Source organism: Podarcis pityusensis (assembly GCF_964106645.2).
Source record: "Podarcis pityusensis genome assembly, chromosome: 1".
Lineage (NCBI taxonomy): Eukaryota > Metazoa > Chordata > Lepidosauria > Squamata > Lacertidae > Podarcis > Podarcis pityusensis.
In genome coordinates this window covers 14,799,477-14,816,394 of record NC_138028.1, presented here as the reverse complement: position 1 = coordinate 14,816,394, position 16,918 = coordinate 14,799,477, and the positions used below count along the sequence as shown (strand labels likewise).

The window sequence follows — 16,918 nt, the reverse complement described above, 5'->3', positions numbered from 1 at the left end:
ATGAACCATTGTACCAGACGTTTGAAGTGTAGAGTAGTTGGGAAACCGATTTTGCATTAAAGACCCTTATGGCTGATGGAACATACTGACCTCCCCTTGTAAAAAAGAACAGGGCTGTGGTAAAGGATGCCTGAGATATAGCAGATAAAGTTCCCTGAAAACGCAGTACTATTAAAGAAAGGAAATTGAAAAATAAGAGAGGGGGGTGGAATTCTGAATAAATATTCTTTTTTTCAAAAAGAATGCCAGGGGTCTTGTTGAGGGACAATGGACCATAGGAGGGGATCTGCTAACCAGTCTGGCAAACCCAATGCAAAGAAGGATGTGGGGATGTCATGTTGAGTCGTGATCAGTGCTTGTGAGACTTCCTGCTGCTCAAACCACTGTTAAGTCTGCTTTGATGTGCTGAAGCCAGGTTGCTACAGCCAAAGTGAGGGAATTCATTCCATTGTTAGAGCCTTCCATGATTTTAATTGGTTGGTGCTCTGGCTCAAACTGCTTTAATTCCGTGAGCCTCCTGGAATGCCTTTCTGCATAAAGACAAGGGTCTGAAAGCTCATGCTCAACTCTATCAAGTAAACGGCCTTGGCCCAGTATACCTGAAGGAGCGTCTCCACCCCCATCGTTCTGCCCGGACACTGAGGTCCAGCGCCGAGGGCCTTCTGGCAGTTCCCTCATTGCGAGAAGCAAAGCTACAGGGAACCAGGCAGAGGGCCTTCTCGGTAGTGGCGCCTGCCCTGTGGAACGCCCTCCCATCAGATGTCAAAGAGATAAACATCTACCTGACATTCAGAAGACATCTTAAGGCAGCCCTGTACAGAGAAGTTTTTAATGTGTGACATCTTAGTGTATTTTTGGTCTTTGTGGAAGCTGCCCAGAGTGGCTGGGGAAACCCAGCCAGTTGGGCGGAGTACAAATAAATTATTATTATTATTATTATTATTATTATTATTATTATTTAATGTTGGTCCAGCAAAAATATACAGCTTTGTCGTCTTCTTTCTTACTTCATGGATGGGGATGCTGACGGCGTTTCTGCCCAGGTGGGATGCTGCAAACGCACTCACTTTTCACGCACAGGCCTCAAGGATCCATTCAAAGTAAGACAAGAAACACACCCTGTATTTTGACTGGGTGGAAGGCAGGTCTGCACCTAGAAATTTGCTAAGAAAATGAGCTAAGTGCACACTGGATTGCAGGGTAGAGCCCTGGGTGGGCAGAAATGGTGTTTTTCTATTTGTTAAGTACAGTCATACCTTGGGGTGAAGTAGCTTCAGGATGAGTATTTTCGGGTTGCACTCTGCGGCGACCCGGAAGTAACGGAGCGTGTTACTTCCGGGTTTCGCGGCTCGCGCATGCGCAGACGCTCAAAATGGTGTCACGCACATGTGCGGAAGTGGCAAATCGCGACCTGCACACACGCAGATGCGGGTTGCGTTCTGCTCAGGATGCGAACGGGGCTCCGGAACGGATCCCGTTCGCATCCAGAGGTACCATTGTACACAATCCTGTGCACCTTTGCTTTGAAGTAAAGTTCTGTTATGTCCAATGGGGCTGCTTCCTTCGTAAGAGTGGTTAGGATGGCAGGCTTACGATCTTAAACACGTTTTATGAAATACGAATTGACCGAATTAATGTGTGTTTTAAAAATGAAACACATTTATTAAATAAATGGTTTCATCTATACACACACACACAGCTTTATTGCGGTCTGTAGACCCAAAATACACAGTACAACAATAATATATATCAACAGTTATTGAGGTGTAAGATCAGCCTTGCTAGCCAACAGAGGAGCTTTAGCCTGTACATACTGATTTCTGATTTTTACTGCCTCCGAGAGGAATTTTGCTGCAGTCAGTGTAACAGTATCAAACCTATCCTCACCTTGCCCTTCCTGAGCCACTCTGTGAGGGTGGGATCCCAGCCCTTCTTAAATTCAGTTCGCCATATTTCTGCAGCATATTTGTCAATGTAACAAAATCCCCACAAAAGAAGAATTTTTTTGGTGTGAATTTCTCCTAACAAGCACATTTTTTGCACAGAGTTTTAACTCCTGGGCACATTTTTGCCAAAGCAATTTCATAATTCCCATAGAAATCAAATTGCAATATTTCTATAGGACTCAAATTGAAGTATTTACATAGAATCGCAGAATTGTAACACACACACACAAACACAACAGCAACAACACTGCTCATTCCATTTACCTTTGCTAAAGAGTGTTTTTAAAAGTCGCGAGAGACCATTGTAGGAAGCACACCAGCGCCCTCTAACATCTTGCAGGGGATTGTTTTAAAAGGGGGTTTGAAACGTGCCATATCTCAGCTGAGCTTTCAAATTCCAGATGAGAAACCACCAATGAGCACACTCACTTAGACCATGTCAGACAGCTGCACGTCCCCATTCTGACAGCTCCTTCTGGCCAATTTGTAAAAGCCCATTTGGGTAGCCATCGAGCTGTGGTATGAAAATTGTAGTGGGGAGGATGGATAGGTGTGAAGTTGCAGGCTCTCCGCTCTAACAAGTTTTGGAGAGCTTTCTGGTCATTACCACCTGCCTCTTCTGCTTGTCGTATTCACGCCGCCACAGCCAGTGACTTTGAAACACAAACCTGAGAGAACAAGAAGCCTCTGATTGCGTCCGGGCCGCATAACAGAAATGCCGAGCAGTAGTGAAAACATAGAACTTTGCCGAATGCCTCCATAAGTTAACTCTGAGGATCAAACCATGCACAAAAGGTAGAATTCTTTTTTCAAGACTTGTTGAGAGTGGAATGGGAGGATTTATCTTGTCAGGCTACAAAGCAAAACAAAAATATTAATATTTTCCTCTGTCACTGTGGCTACGTGTTCAAAAAGCCCAGGGAAATCGCAGATCACGCTAGCAGGTTTCACCAAGCGGATGATGGCAACTTAGCAAGGTTGATTTATTGGAACCAGTCAGCATATTGACTCCTATAAACGGGTGTGATACAGTCCAGTTGGTTGCCTGTTAATTGCCTGTCAACACCTTTGGACAATGAAAGAGAAGACCCTAACACACAAAAGAAAAGGTGTGAGATATTGGCCTCCTTAAAGAAAAAAAAGAAAACGAGGGTCTTTGGGTGAAAGTCACATAGAGGACTGCATGTGATGATAACTGGCGCTTGATAGCTATGGTTTGCTTTGGTCTGGGGTCAATATGGTACAACAAAGGCGGGAAGGGAGAACAGATGGGTTAGAAATGAATTTGCTAGGTGCATCAGAGCCTGGGAAAAACTTTGCTTGTGACAAAAAGGGAATGATGTGCCTAATTTGCCGTGAACACAAATAGCAATCTGTTTGGTTTTTTTTTTAAATAATATTTATTGATAATTTCAGGATTACAAGAAAAATAAAAAATAAAAAACAACACTACAATACAAAAAAATAAAAAAATAAAAAAGAGAAAAGCACAAAATATAAAAACCAATACGACAATACAGCAAAAGAGAGTAAAAAAGAAAAAAAAAGAAAAAAAAACACAAATCCCAAATTGCATATCCATAATTTCCATTTGCTTGTTTCATTGACCTCCTCACACCTCCCTTTTTGTATTCTAGTTTAGTAATTATTTCAGCAAATTCTTTCCATCTTTCTCAATTTTTGTTATAAAATTTATCTCAACAATTTAACCTAATAATTAACTCAACAAATCCTTTCCATCTTTCCCCATATTCTGTTATTCAAATTACCTTAATTTATTTAACCTTATCTTACCCCTAAGTACCTTAAGACTTAAATCTTAGTTTTCAAACATACATAGCTCCTGATATCATTTCTGCTAGACTCGTATAGTTTCATTCCCACATTTTCCCTAATATTCATTAAGCTGATTCTAAAATAAAAAATTTCCATTATAGATTCTCTTCCAATCATCATCCAGCGTCTCTTCTTCCTGGTCTCGGGTCGTGTCAGTCCTTACTGTCCATTCCATCTAGTCCATCAACCCGGAAGCCTTATGTCCGAGGCCCTTAAGTCTCTTCCATGTCCCTTCTGCAGTTCTTCTTCATCTTGTTTGTGCTTGCCCTTTTCCTTGTCTTTTGTTGGTCTCTGTCTTAGTTTCTTTCCTTTCTCATTGAGGAGTAGGTCTCTGGGGGATTCCAACCCAAAATTGTCTCCAACACCCTTCATCCAGCTCGCCCATTCCCCACAGTCCCACTCTCCACAGTCCTCGATATAATCCAAAATGTATTTAAGATCAAATTTCAAGATCTCTCCAAAGCTAGGAACCTCCTCATCTCCAGACTCCCCTTGGCCCACTCCAACTTCAATCTTCAATAACAGCGGTTTATGCTCCTGTAGGGCCTCAGGTCTCTCCATTTGTACTATTTGAGGTGCAGCCGCATCCTCCTCCATTGTCATCTGCACTTGCCCAGTCAGTACAGATTCATAGGTTGGTTCCTGAATGATTTCTGTATCAATGTTCCCTGTTTGTCCACAGTTATTAACCACAACAGTCAAATCCATTTTCTCATTCATCAAGTCCATCTTCTCATGCATCTGTTCCAGCAAAGCATTTGTTTTGCATAAAGCAAGCACCCAGTCTTCCTCCCAGCTCATCTTTGTTCAAGGTCAGAAAAGACTGTTCCCACGGTCTTAATCTCACAGATGTTGGGTCTCAAATATACTACAGCAACAATTTAGCAAGCTCCCTCTAGAGGAGACAATCTATTTGTATCCATTTTTTTTTTTTTTGAAGACAAAGGAAAGTTACTTTCATTTTTCAGATATTTCAGATGTTTTTCAGGTATTTTGTTTCTTTAAAATGCAAAAGGCAACATTAGAATCAACTTGTTTCTCTTCATTAGCTATCTGTCAAAGTATTACGTTCACAGTCAATGAACCTCTCCAACAGTTTCTGTCTCTGACACCCCGTTCCCAGGTTAGAGACGGTGGAAACTTATCCTTCTTCACTCCCTCTCCTGCTAGGGTTAAACAGAGTCCCCCCCCCTTTTCTCCTGCTTCCAAGGGGGGTTTCAGTGGTTCTGAATGAAGGAAATTTAGTCTTTTTTGACAGCTTCCCGGCTCTGGCTTGCAAAATTTTTGCTTTAGTCTATATACAAAAAGCGGAAGGCGGACTTCCTGTTTGCACCTTCCCGCTTCGATACCAAATTAAACAATTTCTTGATCCAATTTTCCGTTTCTACTCACGGGTACTTGTTTTAAGTCCAATTGTCCACAGGAAAAAGTCAGCGCTCTCTGGCAATGGCTGTGCGGCTTCACTCCGTGAAAGTAGCAGTCAGTTCGTAGCACCACGCTTCTCACCCCACTTCGCTCCGGAGCCCCTAGATGGGATTCCCCGCTAGTAGGGGGGCGCTTCTGGTGCCCTGCCGAACCCCACGTTCCCAGGCTTCCTCCGCCTGGGATTTCTAGCGGGTCCCCACCTTCGCCGCGGCGGGAAGACCCAGTTTCCACAGAGCCCGTTCCTCCGGTCGGAGGAACTCCGCCATTCACCAATGGCGCTGACCCGGAAGTTCCACAAATAGCAATCTGATATTGCAGTGCCCATTGTGACAGACTGGGTATCCAAAACCATAGTGCAAAGAGGAGGCAGAGGCATATCTAGTGGATGGTGAAACCAGTCCCCAGAGGGGTGGAAAAATCACCCCATAAATCTGTCTCTAGTTATCTGCGTAAGGTCTTGAGTTCAGACAAGAGCTCGGATCTGAGCTGTAGGAGAAATGGCAAGGCGGTATGAAGGGGGAGACTATGGAGTACGTGGCATATATGTTTGTGTGTCGTGCCACTGCTGTCATGGCGAGATCAAACACGGGAGAAGCTTCCTATCTTTCTCACACTGCGGCACAAAGTGTGTTTTTTCTGGTGAGGGTGGGGGGATGCCAATACAGTTCCTAGCCAAGGCTGGATTGGACCCCAGGTTTGCCTCTGAAAAGAGAAGGCTAGATTCTGGCACTGAAAGCTACTGTTGATGATGGTAGGCTATGGGTCTTTCTGCAGCCAAACAGGAATGCCCCTTTATCACTGCATCTGTGTGACACAAGCCTTATGTTATCAGCATCAGCAGTACATTTAGGTAATTTTAGATTCTGCCTCAACAGGAACAGGGAACTGAATCCAAGCAGGCAGACCAGATCCTTATCTCCCCTTCCTTATTCCATAGAAATGGTACACTGGGTAAGTACCCAGAAGCCTTGGAATCGTGCACTGCTTGAAGATTGGGGTGGCATGCAACAATATTTACAAGCTGCCAATTCCTCCTCTCACCCACAGTAAACAAGTGACCTGGCATTGCTTATTTTTGTCTCAAATTTGTTTGTTTCTAGTACAGTGGTACCTTGGTTCTTGAACTCAATCCATTTGGAAGTCCGTTTTGACTTCCAAAACATTCACAAGCCAAGGCGCGGCTTCTGATTGGCTGATTAGCCCCGGAAACAATGGCGACAGTCAAAACTGACATTTGGCTTCCAAAAAATGTTCGCAAACTGAAACACCTTCTTCTGGCTTTGCAGTGTTCAGTAGCCAAGCCGTTCAGGAACCAAGGTACCACTGTACTGCCACTGTTAGAAGATGCAAAATGCAAATACCCCCCCCCCCATTAAACTGTAAACCATGGCCAAGTGCCAATTGCGCTTAACATAATTGCATGCAGTGAGCATCTCAAACACAAATTGTGGATTTTCCCCCACCATGCAACATGATGGAATGGCAGTGATAGGGTTTTAAACGCCATCTCCAACTCCTGGAAAGATTCCATCAACGCTGTCTCTGAAAAATTTGTATGCATCACTAGGGAAGACAGGCAAACTAATGTCAGCGCACTGGAAGGAGCAAAGATCATGAGCGTCAAAGCAAGGATTCTTCAACATCAACTTTGTTGGACTGTTCATGTGGTTCGGATGCCTGATTATCGTCTTCCCAAGCAACTAAACTCAAAAAATGGAAAGTGTAATGCTGGTGGTCAACAAAGGAGGTTTAAAGAATCTCTCAAGGCAAATCTGAAAAAATGTAGCCTAAACACTGGCAACTGGGAAACACTGGCCTGCAACTGGAGAACAGCCTTTCCCAAAGGTGTTATGGGCTTTGAAGAAGCACGAACTCAAGACAAAAGGAGAAATGAGATAAGAGGAAGGCACGTTTGGCAAACCCTCTCCGTGATCAACTCCTGCCCAGAAACTACGTCCCCACTATGGAAGGATGCGAGAATCCAGAATTGGCCTCCAGTGTCACTTAGGGACTCACGGTTAAGACCACATTCATGGAACACAATCTTACTTGGTTATGAGTGATTGCCAAAGAAGAAGGGTTTTTTGTTGTTGTTGTTTCTGCTTTTTTTTTTTTTTTTTTATATAATTTTTTATTGCGTTTCTTTTCATAATTTTATACATTCCAAACAATACATAAAGTAACTAGTGCAAGAAACAATTTTATGACTTTTTTTTAACAAAATAAAAAGAAAAACCATTGGACTTCCCCACACCCTCCTGGTCCGCGTTCTTTGTAATAGCAATATCAGCAATTTGTTACCTTATTTCAAACCTTATTACGACTTTCAATTATTATGTATCCGTATTCAATATATTATTTCTCAATTTTGATACCTTTTAAATAAACATAATATGTTTGGTTCGCTTTGTCTTCTTTTCCTCATTTATCACTTATTTTACCATTTACCTAATCATATTTGCTGAAAGCATAACATTTCCAATAACATGCACTATCTTAAGATTCATACACCTTGTAATTTTTTTGCAAATAGTCTTTAAATTTTTTCCAATCCGCCTCGACTGATTCTTCGTCCAAATCTCGGATTCTGCCGGTCATTTCAGCTAGTTCCATGTAGTCCATCAACTGCGTCTGCCAGTCCTCCAACGTGGGTAGATCTTGTGTCTTCCAATTCTTTGCGATGAGTATTCTTGCTGCTGTGCTAGCATACATAAACAAAGTTCTATCTTTCTTTGACACTTTCTGGTCTACCATACCCAGCAGGAAGGCCTCTGGTTTCTTGGGAAAGGTATACCTAAATACCTTTTTCAATTCATTGTATATCATTTCCCAGTAGGCCTTCACTCTTGGGCAGGTCCACCAGAGATGAAAGAATGTCCCTTCTGCCTCCTTACATTTCCAACATTTATTATCAGACAGGTGATGTATCTTAGCTAGCTTGACTGGGGTCATGTACCACCGGTATATCATTTTCATAATGTTTTCTTTCAAGGCACTACATGCCGTGAATTTTATTCCGGTGTTCCATAACCTTTCCCAGTCTTCAAACATAATGTTATGTCCAACGTCCTGTGCCCATTTTATCATGGCAGATTTAACTGTCTCATCCTGTGTATTCCACTTAAGCAGCAAGTTATACATTCTCGATAGTATCTTAGTTTTTGGTTCTAGCAATTCTGTCTCCAATTTCGATTTTTCCACTTGGAAACCAACTTTTTTGTCCATTTTAAAAACCTCTTGAATTTGAGCATAATGTAACCAATCTCGCACCTTGTTTTTTAATTTATCCTGACTGTGCAGCTTCCAATTGTCTCCAATTTTTTCAATTATTTCCCAATATTTCGGCCAATGGGCCTCCATATTGGGCCTTTTTCGTGCTTTGGCCTCCATCGGTGATAACCACCTTGGGGTTTTACTCTCGAGTAAGTCTTTATATTTCGTCCAGACTGCAAAAATTGCTTTTCTGACAATATGGTTTTTAAACAATTTATGAACTTTAACCTTGTCATACCATAGATACGCATGCCAACCAAAAGCATTGTCAAAACCTTCCAGATCTAGGACATCAGTGTTTTCTAGCATAAACCAATCTTTCAACCAGCAGAAGGCTGCAGATTCATAATACAGCCTCAAGTCCGGCAGGGCAAATCCTCCTCTTTCTTTCGAGTCAGTTAATATTTTAAACTTTATTCGAGGCTTTTTGCCCTGCCAGACAAACCTGGATATATCCTTCTGCCATTTTCCAAAACACTCCACTCTGTCCACGATCTGTAGGGCTTGGAACAAAAATAACATTTTCGGCAATACATTCATTTTTACAGCTGCAATTCTACCTAACAAGGAAAGTTTCAATCTTGACCAAATTTCTAGATCCTTTTTAATTTCCGACCAACATTTTTCATAGTTATCTTTAAATAAATTCAAGTTTCTGGAAGACAAATAAATCCCTAGGTATTTCACTTTTTTAACCACATTTAATTCTGTTTCTCTCTGGAACCCCTCTGCTTCTGTAGATGTCATATTTTTAGTCAAAACCTTAGTTTTTTGTTTGTTCAACTTAAATCCCGCAACCCGGCCAAACTCTGCTATAAGTTCTAAAACTCTTTTTGTACTAGGTTCTGGCTCCTGTAATGTCAAAACTAGGTCATCTGCAAAAGCTTTCAGTTTGTATTGTTTCACTCCGACCTCTATCCCTTGTACCAGCCGGTCCTCCCTTATCATGTTCAATAGTACCTCCAGGACTGAAATAAATAAAAGAGGGGATAGAGGGCACCCTTGTCGTGTCCCTTTTTCAATTTTAAATTCCTCCGTCACCACATTGTTCACTATTAATTTAGCTTTCTGTTCTGAATAAATTGCTTTTATTCCATTTTCAAACCCCCGTCCCACTCCCATCCCTTCCAAATTTTTCTTCATAAACATCCAAGATATGTTGTCAAATGCTTTCTCCGCATCAATGAAAATTAACACCCCCCTTGTGTTCCTATTGGTTTGCAAGAGTTCTAAAATGTCAATGATGTTTCTAGTATTTTCATATAAATGTCTACCAGGGAGAAAGCCTGCTTGGTCCTTATGAATTACCTCATTTAAAACCTTTTTAAGCCTACTTGCCAAAATGTCTGCAAATATTTTGTAATCCACATTTAGGAGTGAGATGGGACGGTAGTTCTTAAGCTGAGTCTTTTCCAATTCTGACTTGGGTATCAATGTGATGAAAGCTTCTTTCCACGTTTCTGGCGCCCTCTTCCCGTCCATGATCTGGTTGCATACCTCCATCAGAGGTTGTGTCAAATAGTCCTTCAGAGTCTTATAATATTTGGAGGTAAGCCCATCCGGGCCCGGAGATTTGCCTAATTGCATACTCTGAATGGCACCTTCAATTTCCTGTGAAGTTATTTTAGAGTTCAAGATTGATCTTTTGTCTTGAGTTATTTTTGATAATCCATTTGTCTTTAAGAATTGGTCTATCTCAAATTCTTTCTGAGGCCCCTGTGCGTACAGTTCTTTAAAATATCTATGGAAACACTTCCTAATTTCTTCTGGTTTCTGAACCATTCTTCCTTCAATCTCTAGGTTTGTAACTGTATTTAACTTTTGTCTTTTTTTCAGCTGCCAAGCTAGCAGCTTTCCACATTTATTTGCTGATTCAAACGATCTTTGCTTCATCTGTTTAATTTTCCATTCAATTTCTTGATTTATCAATTTAGAATATTGTGCTTGATGGAATTTGATTTCTCTCAGCACCTCCTTTGACTTTGGGTTGGTTCTCAATTTTTTCTCTCCCTGATGTATCTTCTCCAATATTTTCTCCTTCTTTCCATTCCAGAGCTTTTTCTTAATTGTGTTTTGTTGTATAAGAAACCCTCTCATCACAGCTTTGCTAGCGTCCCAAATCATTCTTTTTTCCACTGTAGTGTTCATGTTGTTTCTGCTTTTTAAGTATGGCATTTAACTGCGTGACAGGTTATTAAAAACACTTGTTTTTAATATTTGAATAAGGTGCCTACCTGTGGAAGTCCTGCTAGTGGCACAGAAGGATAATGGTGAGCCAGTGGTGTTTGTGGAGGAATAATGAAAGGTAATGCTTGGCTTTTGTCCTTTGTCCATGGAGTTTTCTTGGCAGGGATACTGGAGTGGCTTGCCGGTTCCTGCTCCAGGTGGATCACGTTTGGTCAAAACTCTCCACTATGACCTGTCCATCTTGGGTGGCCCTGCACGGCATAGCTCATAGCTTCTCTGAGTTATTCAAGCCCCTTTGCCACGGCAAGGCAGTGATCCATGAAGGGAACTTTCCAGTAGTGATGTATGGAAGTGAGAGCTGGACCATAAAGAAGGCTGATCGCCAAAGAATTGATGCTTTTGAATTATGGTGCTGGAGGAGACTCTGGAGAGTCCCATGGACTGCAAGAAGGTCAAACCTATCCATTCTGAAGGAAATCAGCCCTGAGTGCTCACTGGAAGGACAGATTGTGAAGCTGAGGCTCCAATACTTTGGCCACCTCATGAGAAGACTCCCTGGAAAAGACCCTGATGTTGGGAAAGATGGAGGGCACAAGGAGAAGGGGACGACAGAGGACGAGATGGTTGCACAGTGTTCTCAAAGCTACCAGCATGAGTCTGACCAAACTGCAGGAGGCAGAGGAAGACAGGAGTGCCTGGCGAGCCTGGTCCATGGGGTCATGAAGAGTCGGGCACGACTAAACAACTAAACAACAACAACAAATGCTTGGCTTACTAAACTTGTGATGAAAATGTGAGCTGGAAAAAGAAGCCATCTTACTGCTGAGAGTGAATCTGCATCTAGGAGATGCACACACACACACACACACACACACACACACACAAACCCACCCTCTTCAAAAATGAACTATTTGATCTGGATTCAGGCACAGTCTCTATGGAAACCCTGCAAGGCCATTTCTGAATAACAACATTTCTGGATGAGAGAGATGAACTTAGTAGCACCAGCTGAAAGAGGGAAGGAAGAGTAGAAGATGAAACAGAAGAGGAAAAAGATACGTGGTCAAACTGTAAGTTAACCTGCTGCAGTAACAAAGAAACGTGAAAGGCACAGATATATTCACCTTCATAAGGGCAGTTAAAAGCGGATTGTAGCACATGGAATTGGATGTCTCTCATCTCCTATAGCATCCGCTGGCCCAGCTGTATTATATTTATCTGTGAGAATTTTACGATCCCGCTCTACAGTCCAAAAAAAATGCTCCCAGACCACCTCCCAAACTGCCCACCATCTAAAGAGACACGACACAAAAGGAAAATGAACTGGGAGGGAGAAGGAAATAAGCAAGCATGGGAGCATGTTCTTAGCTACAAGTTGTTCTTAAGACTGACCTACTGAGTTGGAAATGTTTGAAGGGGTGAGGCAGTTCGATTGTGCCAGATTCTGCACCTGAATCTCTCAAACGATATGCGAACGGTGGGGTCTACAGTTCCCAGGTGTCTTCAGAACGGCCGTATACCAGCTAAAGCATGACAAAACTAATATAATAACGTATATTTACCACCAAGTTTAAAGCACCTGATGCTTGATTTTTATTTTTATTTTTTTGTGATGTGGCATTCAGCAATACACTAGTAGTGCCTGATAGATTGGAAGCAAGGATTGGCACCTACCTCAGCAGTCAAGAGTAGCTTTTGCCTTGCTAAAATGTGTTCTCAAACTCTGATACTGGCTCCCTCTTGTCTCTGTGGAAGGTAGAGAGAAGTGTGTGTTTGTGTGTGTGTGTACGTGTGTACGTGTGTACAAAGGTGAAATTTCAATTAGTTGCTCCACCCTCTCTGATAAGAATTTCTCAGCCACTTCAGTAAATAACTTTTCCTAGGATTATCAGAGGACAATTAGTTTAAATCTGCAGCACAGATATGCCCTCATGTGCTACTCTCCTTCAACGGTGGAGAGAACAGCCTTTATTGGCTCCCAGTACGTTTCCGAGCACAGTTCAAAGTGTTGATGCTGACCTTTAAAGCCCTAAACGGCCTCAGTCCAGTATACCTGAAGGAGCGTCTCCACCCCCATCGTTCAGCCCAGACACTGAGGTCCAGCGCCTTCTGGTGGTTCCCTCACTGCGAGAAGCCAAGTTACAGTGAACCAGGCAGAGGGCCTTCTCAGTAGTGGCGCCCACCCTGTGGAACATCCTCCCATCAGATGTCAAAGACAAAAACAACTACCAGACTTTTAGAAGACATCTGAAGGCAGCTCTCTTTAGAGAAGCTTTTAATGTTTAACAGACTACTGTATTTTAATACAGTGGTACCTCAGGTTACATACGCTTCAGGTTACATACTTCGCTGACCCAGAAATAGTACCTCGGGTTAAGAACTTTGCTTCAGGATGAGAACAGAAATCGCACGGTGGCAGCAGGAGGCCCCATTAGCTAAAGTGGTGCTTCAGGTTAAGAACAGTTTCAGGTTAAGAACGGACCTCCGGAATGAATTAAGTACTTATCCTGAGGTACCACTGTACTTTGTTGGAAGCCGCCTAGAGTGGCTGGGGAAACCCAGCCAGATGGGCAGGGTATAAATATATTATTATTATTATTATTATTATTATTATTATTATTGAAAGCCAAGTCATGAAGTTATGTGTGAGAGGCAGTGTGGCCTAGCGGTTAGAGTGTCAGACTAGGCCCTGGATCCCCACTGGCCCAGGAAGCTCCCTGGGTGCTGCCTGTCAGCCTAACCTACCTCACAGGGCTGTTGTGAGGATAGAAAAAGGAGGGGGAACCCAGAAGGAAATAAGCCAAGCGAGCATAATCTGCCATGTTTGGTTAACATTTCAGTGTGGATCTTAAATATACATATTTGCTGTATGGGTGCCAAGCCTTTCTGCGAACTCTGCTGTGTAAATCATTAATCAAGCAGAGGTGGAATTCCCCCAAACTGACCTTTGGAACTGTTCTCAGCTTGCCTATTCCATCTTGCAAACAGAAAGTAAAATAAAGGGTAACCGGAGTATTTTTCTTTTTTTACTTCCTTTTGCAGCACACACACACACAAACACAAAACCCAGCTTTGGTAGCGAACGGATTTTGGTTTTAGCCTAAAATACCCCCCTCTTCTATCTCTGTTATGCTCTCTGTACAGGGTTCAGTCAAGTTTTGCAAAGCCAAAAGAAGATGAGATCACGCCCTGCCTCTGCGGAGAAGGTGCCTTGACAAGCGTTTGTCTGAGGGGAGTGCGAGAAATTGCAGATTTAAGAAAACCAGGTGAGTCATGAAGAGATCTGCATCTGGAGGACTGGAGGTCCCTTTTGGGTTCCCCGTCATAGTCTGTGTGTTCTAGGTGGATATGAACCACTTCCCTGCTCCCCCTAGATATTTACAAGATTAAATGGGGGAGAAGGCATAATTTACGTTTTATCAGTAGAGGACAAGCAACCATCAACATGAAAGACACTTACCATAGATTCCGGCGTATAAGACGACTTTTTAACCCTGGAACAGAGGTTAAAAAGTCGGGGGTTGTCTTATACGCCGGGTATTGGCGGCGCGGAGCGGAGCCCACCCCTCGCTGCTGCTGCAGCGGCTCCGAAGCAGCAGCAGAGACGATGGGCAGCTGCCAATTTGGGGGGTCGTCTAATATGCCCATTAAAGGGACGCAGGTGGGGCTGTGGGTTAAACCACAGAGCCTAGGACTTGCCAATCAGAAGGTCGGCGGTTCGAATCCCCGTGACGGGGTGAGCTCCCGTTGCTCGGTCCCTGCTCCTGCCAACCTAGCAGTTCGAAAGCACGTCAAAGTGCAAGTAGATAAATAGGTATCACTCCTGCAGGAAGGTAAATGGTGTTTCCGTGCGCTGCTCTGGTTCGCCAGAAGTGGCTTAGTCATGCTGGCCACATGACCCGGAAGCTGTACGCCGGCTCCCTCGGCCAATAAAGCGAGATGAGCGCCACAAACCCAGAGTCGGCCACGACTGGACCTAATGGTCAGGGGTCCCTTTAGTAATACGCCCAGTCACCTACTACACAGGAATCTACGGTAAATATTTGGTCTGTTTTAAATGAATTGTTAATAGTGCTATGTAGTAAGTGTTATGTAGTAATCTGTGCCAGCCCTGCTGTTAGGCACCGTGATACAACTGCCTCGGGTGGCAGATGGTGGTGGGCAGCAACAGCTACACCTGATCTGTTCCTCTTGAGCTCTTCCAGCCTCTCTTCAGACAGCAAGATTTCTTGGGCCGTTTCAGCAATGTTGTCATTTTTGATATGGCTGTTGTTTTGGGACTGTTTATATTCTCTGTACCACTTTGAACCCGAGTGCATTTGTGGGAAGTGTGGTTTGTTAAGTATGCTGGGAATTGTAGTTCTTTGTGGGATAAACCACAGTTCCCGGGATTCTTTGGGGGAGGGGGTGGTTTAAAAGTACTGCAGCAGAAGTCTGTGACTGCAACCAAAGGGGTTTGTATGCAAACCTACTATATAGATCCCATTTTTATGGTTTATAATAGCCACATGGAGTTAGCGCAAATGCAATGCTCTCTATCCCTTTACACTGTGCTATTTTTACAGAAAAAGAGGTGCCGGAACTCACCATGAACACCTCCTTTGTTCTATTAGAATGGCAACAATGGCACCCACGTGAAAGGTACCAGAACTGAGTTCCGCTGAGTTCCGGCTGGAAAAATGTCCTGCCTTTACACTGAGTAAAGGTCTGGGAGTCAGCTGTTGTATTATGGCGTCCTCTAATCCTTCCAGCCTCCCACTTCCGCACACAAACTCTCCATGCTGGGCTTTGCTATGGTTGTGTATCCCATGGGCGTGGAAAACCAGAGTTCACGCTAGCCAGGGCTTTAAATGGAAGGTAAAATAAAATAAAAGCACAGGGATTTGTGTTTATGCCGTACATATTTAGAACATGGGCTCACTTGGTGCACAATGGTCCTCATTCTGCCTGGAGAGAATAAAAGCACCTGATGGATAATCACACGTGGTCTAGATTAGAACATGGGGAGGAGGGATAGCAACATAGGAAGCTGCTTATACTGAGCCAGAGCATTGGTCCATCTAGCTCAAGACTGTGGACACTGACTGGCAGCAGCTCTCCAGGCTTCCAGGCCTTACCTGGAAATTCCAAAAATGCAAGCTTTCCCCACACAAAGCATATAATGCTTGACAGCTAGGGTGTGTGTGTCTTTTTCTGTGTGTGATGGGCTCTCCTACCTTCCCCAAACACCACTCCTATTAAATTGGGAATAGAAACTGAAGTGGAGGTGGGTTCCCACAAGGCAAGACACATTGCTAACGTCAAGAACCTTTATTGAACTAACAGAACTGGACAACAGGGGCAAAGCAACTGCTTATATACATTTCTGAAGGCCTGGACCACTCCCACTCCCAACGTCTAAACTTCCAAGCTGCGAATCGTGACTCAAGAGTTTAAGGGCCAATGGTAGAGGCCCAAATCCTGAAATGTTCTCTGATTGGATATCATGTATCTAATCAGAACACAGGGGCTCAGAATCCTTAGTCCAGTCTCAAGACAAACACAGAGCACTGAATGCATAACAGAAACCATCTTGGTCCACTCTGCTGTTTCTTCCACCCCCATAGTTACTCAAATCCCTTTCTTTCAACTGAAAGAAAGAGCTGTAATTTTCTCCTAGTGTCTTTCTCTCTATTTTGTAACTTGGATTGCTGTTTCCTTCCCCTGCTGTGGTTCCTGGGCTTTAGCAGCTATTTGACCAGCAAAATTTGGTGGCAAAGCCCTCCCAGGCAGCCACAAGTGGCAGCGATGGGTGGAAAGCTCACCCTGTGGTATTTCTGCCTGTCACACCACTCACTGAAAGGACGGGTCTAGTGTGGGAGGGGGCTGGGGAGCTGCCATCCTATGATGCCATAGAAGTAGGAAAAGTAGGGTGTCGGTAGGACAGCTAGATGCTGTCCTTTCGTTAAAAATAAATAAATCATTAGCTGTACTTTTTCTTCCCCGCTCCACCTCCTGAAATTCCTTCCGCAACACATTATTAAAAGCACAGGAGCTTCATTTCCCCCTTTACACTTGGCCGGCCTACCGAACACGGCATTACAAAAACGGATTGCACGTTTCAAAACCACAGAGCAGTAACCATGGCAATTGACGTATTTCTGATTTCAGAAAACCTAAGCTATCGAGGGCCCCTTTTAACCGAGGCAGAGTGTGCAAACGAGGGTTCGCCTTACAGGTCAGAAACAAGTACTGAATCGACTCCAGAGATC

The 16,918-nt window shown here is 43.4% G+C and overlaps 1 protein-coding gene across 2 annotated transcripts in view; it reads left to right on the top strand.

Annotated features, from left to right (window-relative positions):
• The first annotated feature begins 13,669 nt into the window (after positions 1-13,669).
• Positions 13,670-16,918, top strand: part of EXOC3L4 (exocyst complex component 3 like 4) — a 39,895-nt gene continuing 36,646 nt past the window's right edge. For both annotated transcript variants that reach the window (XM_081017237.1, XM_081017236.1), the window contains exon 1: positions 13,670-13,933. The gene's annotated coding sequence lies outside the window, so the exon portion shown is untranslated. The remainder of the gene's footprint in view (positions 13,934-16,918) is intronic.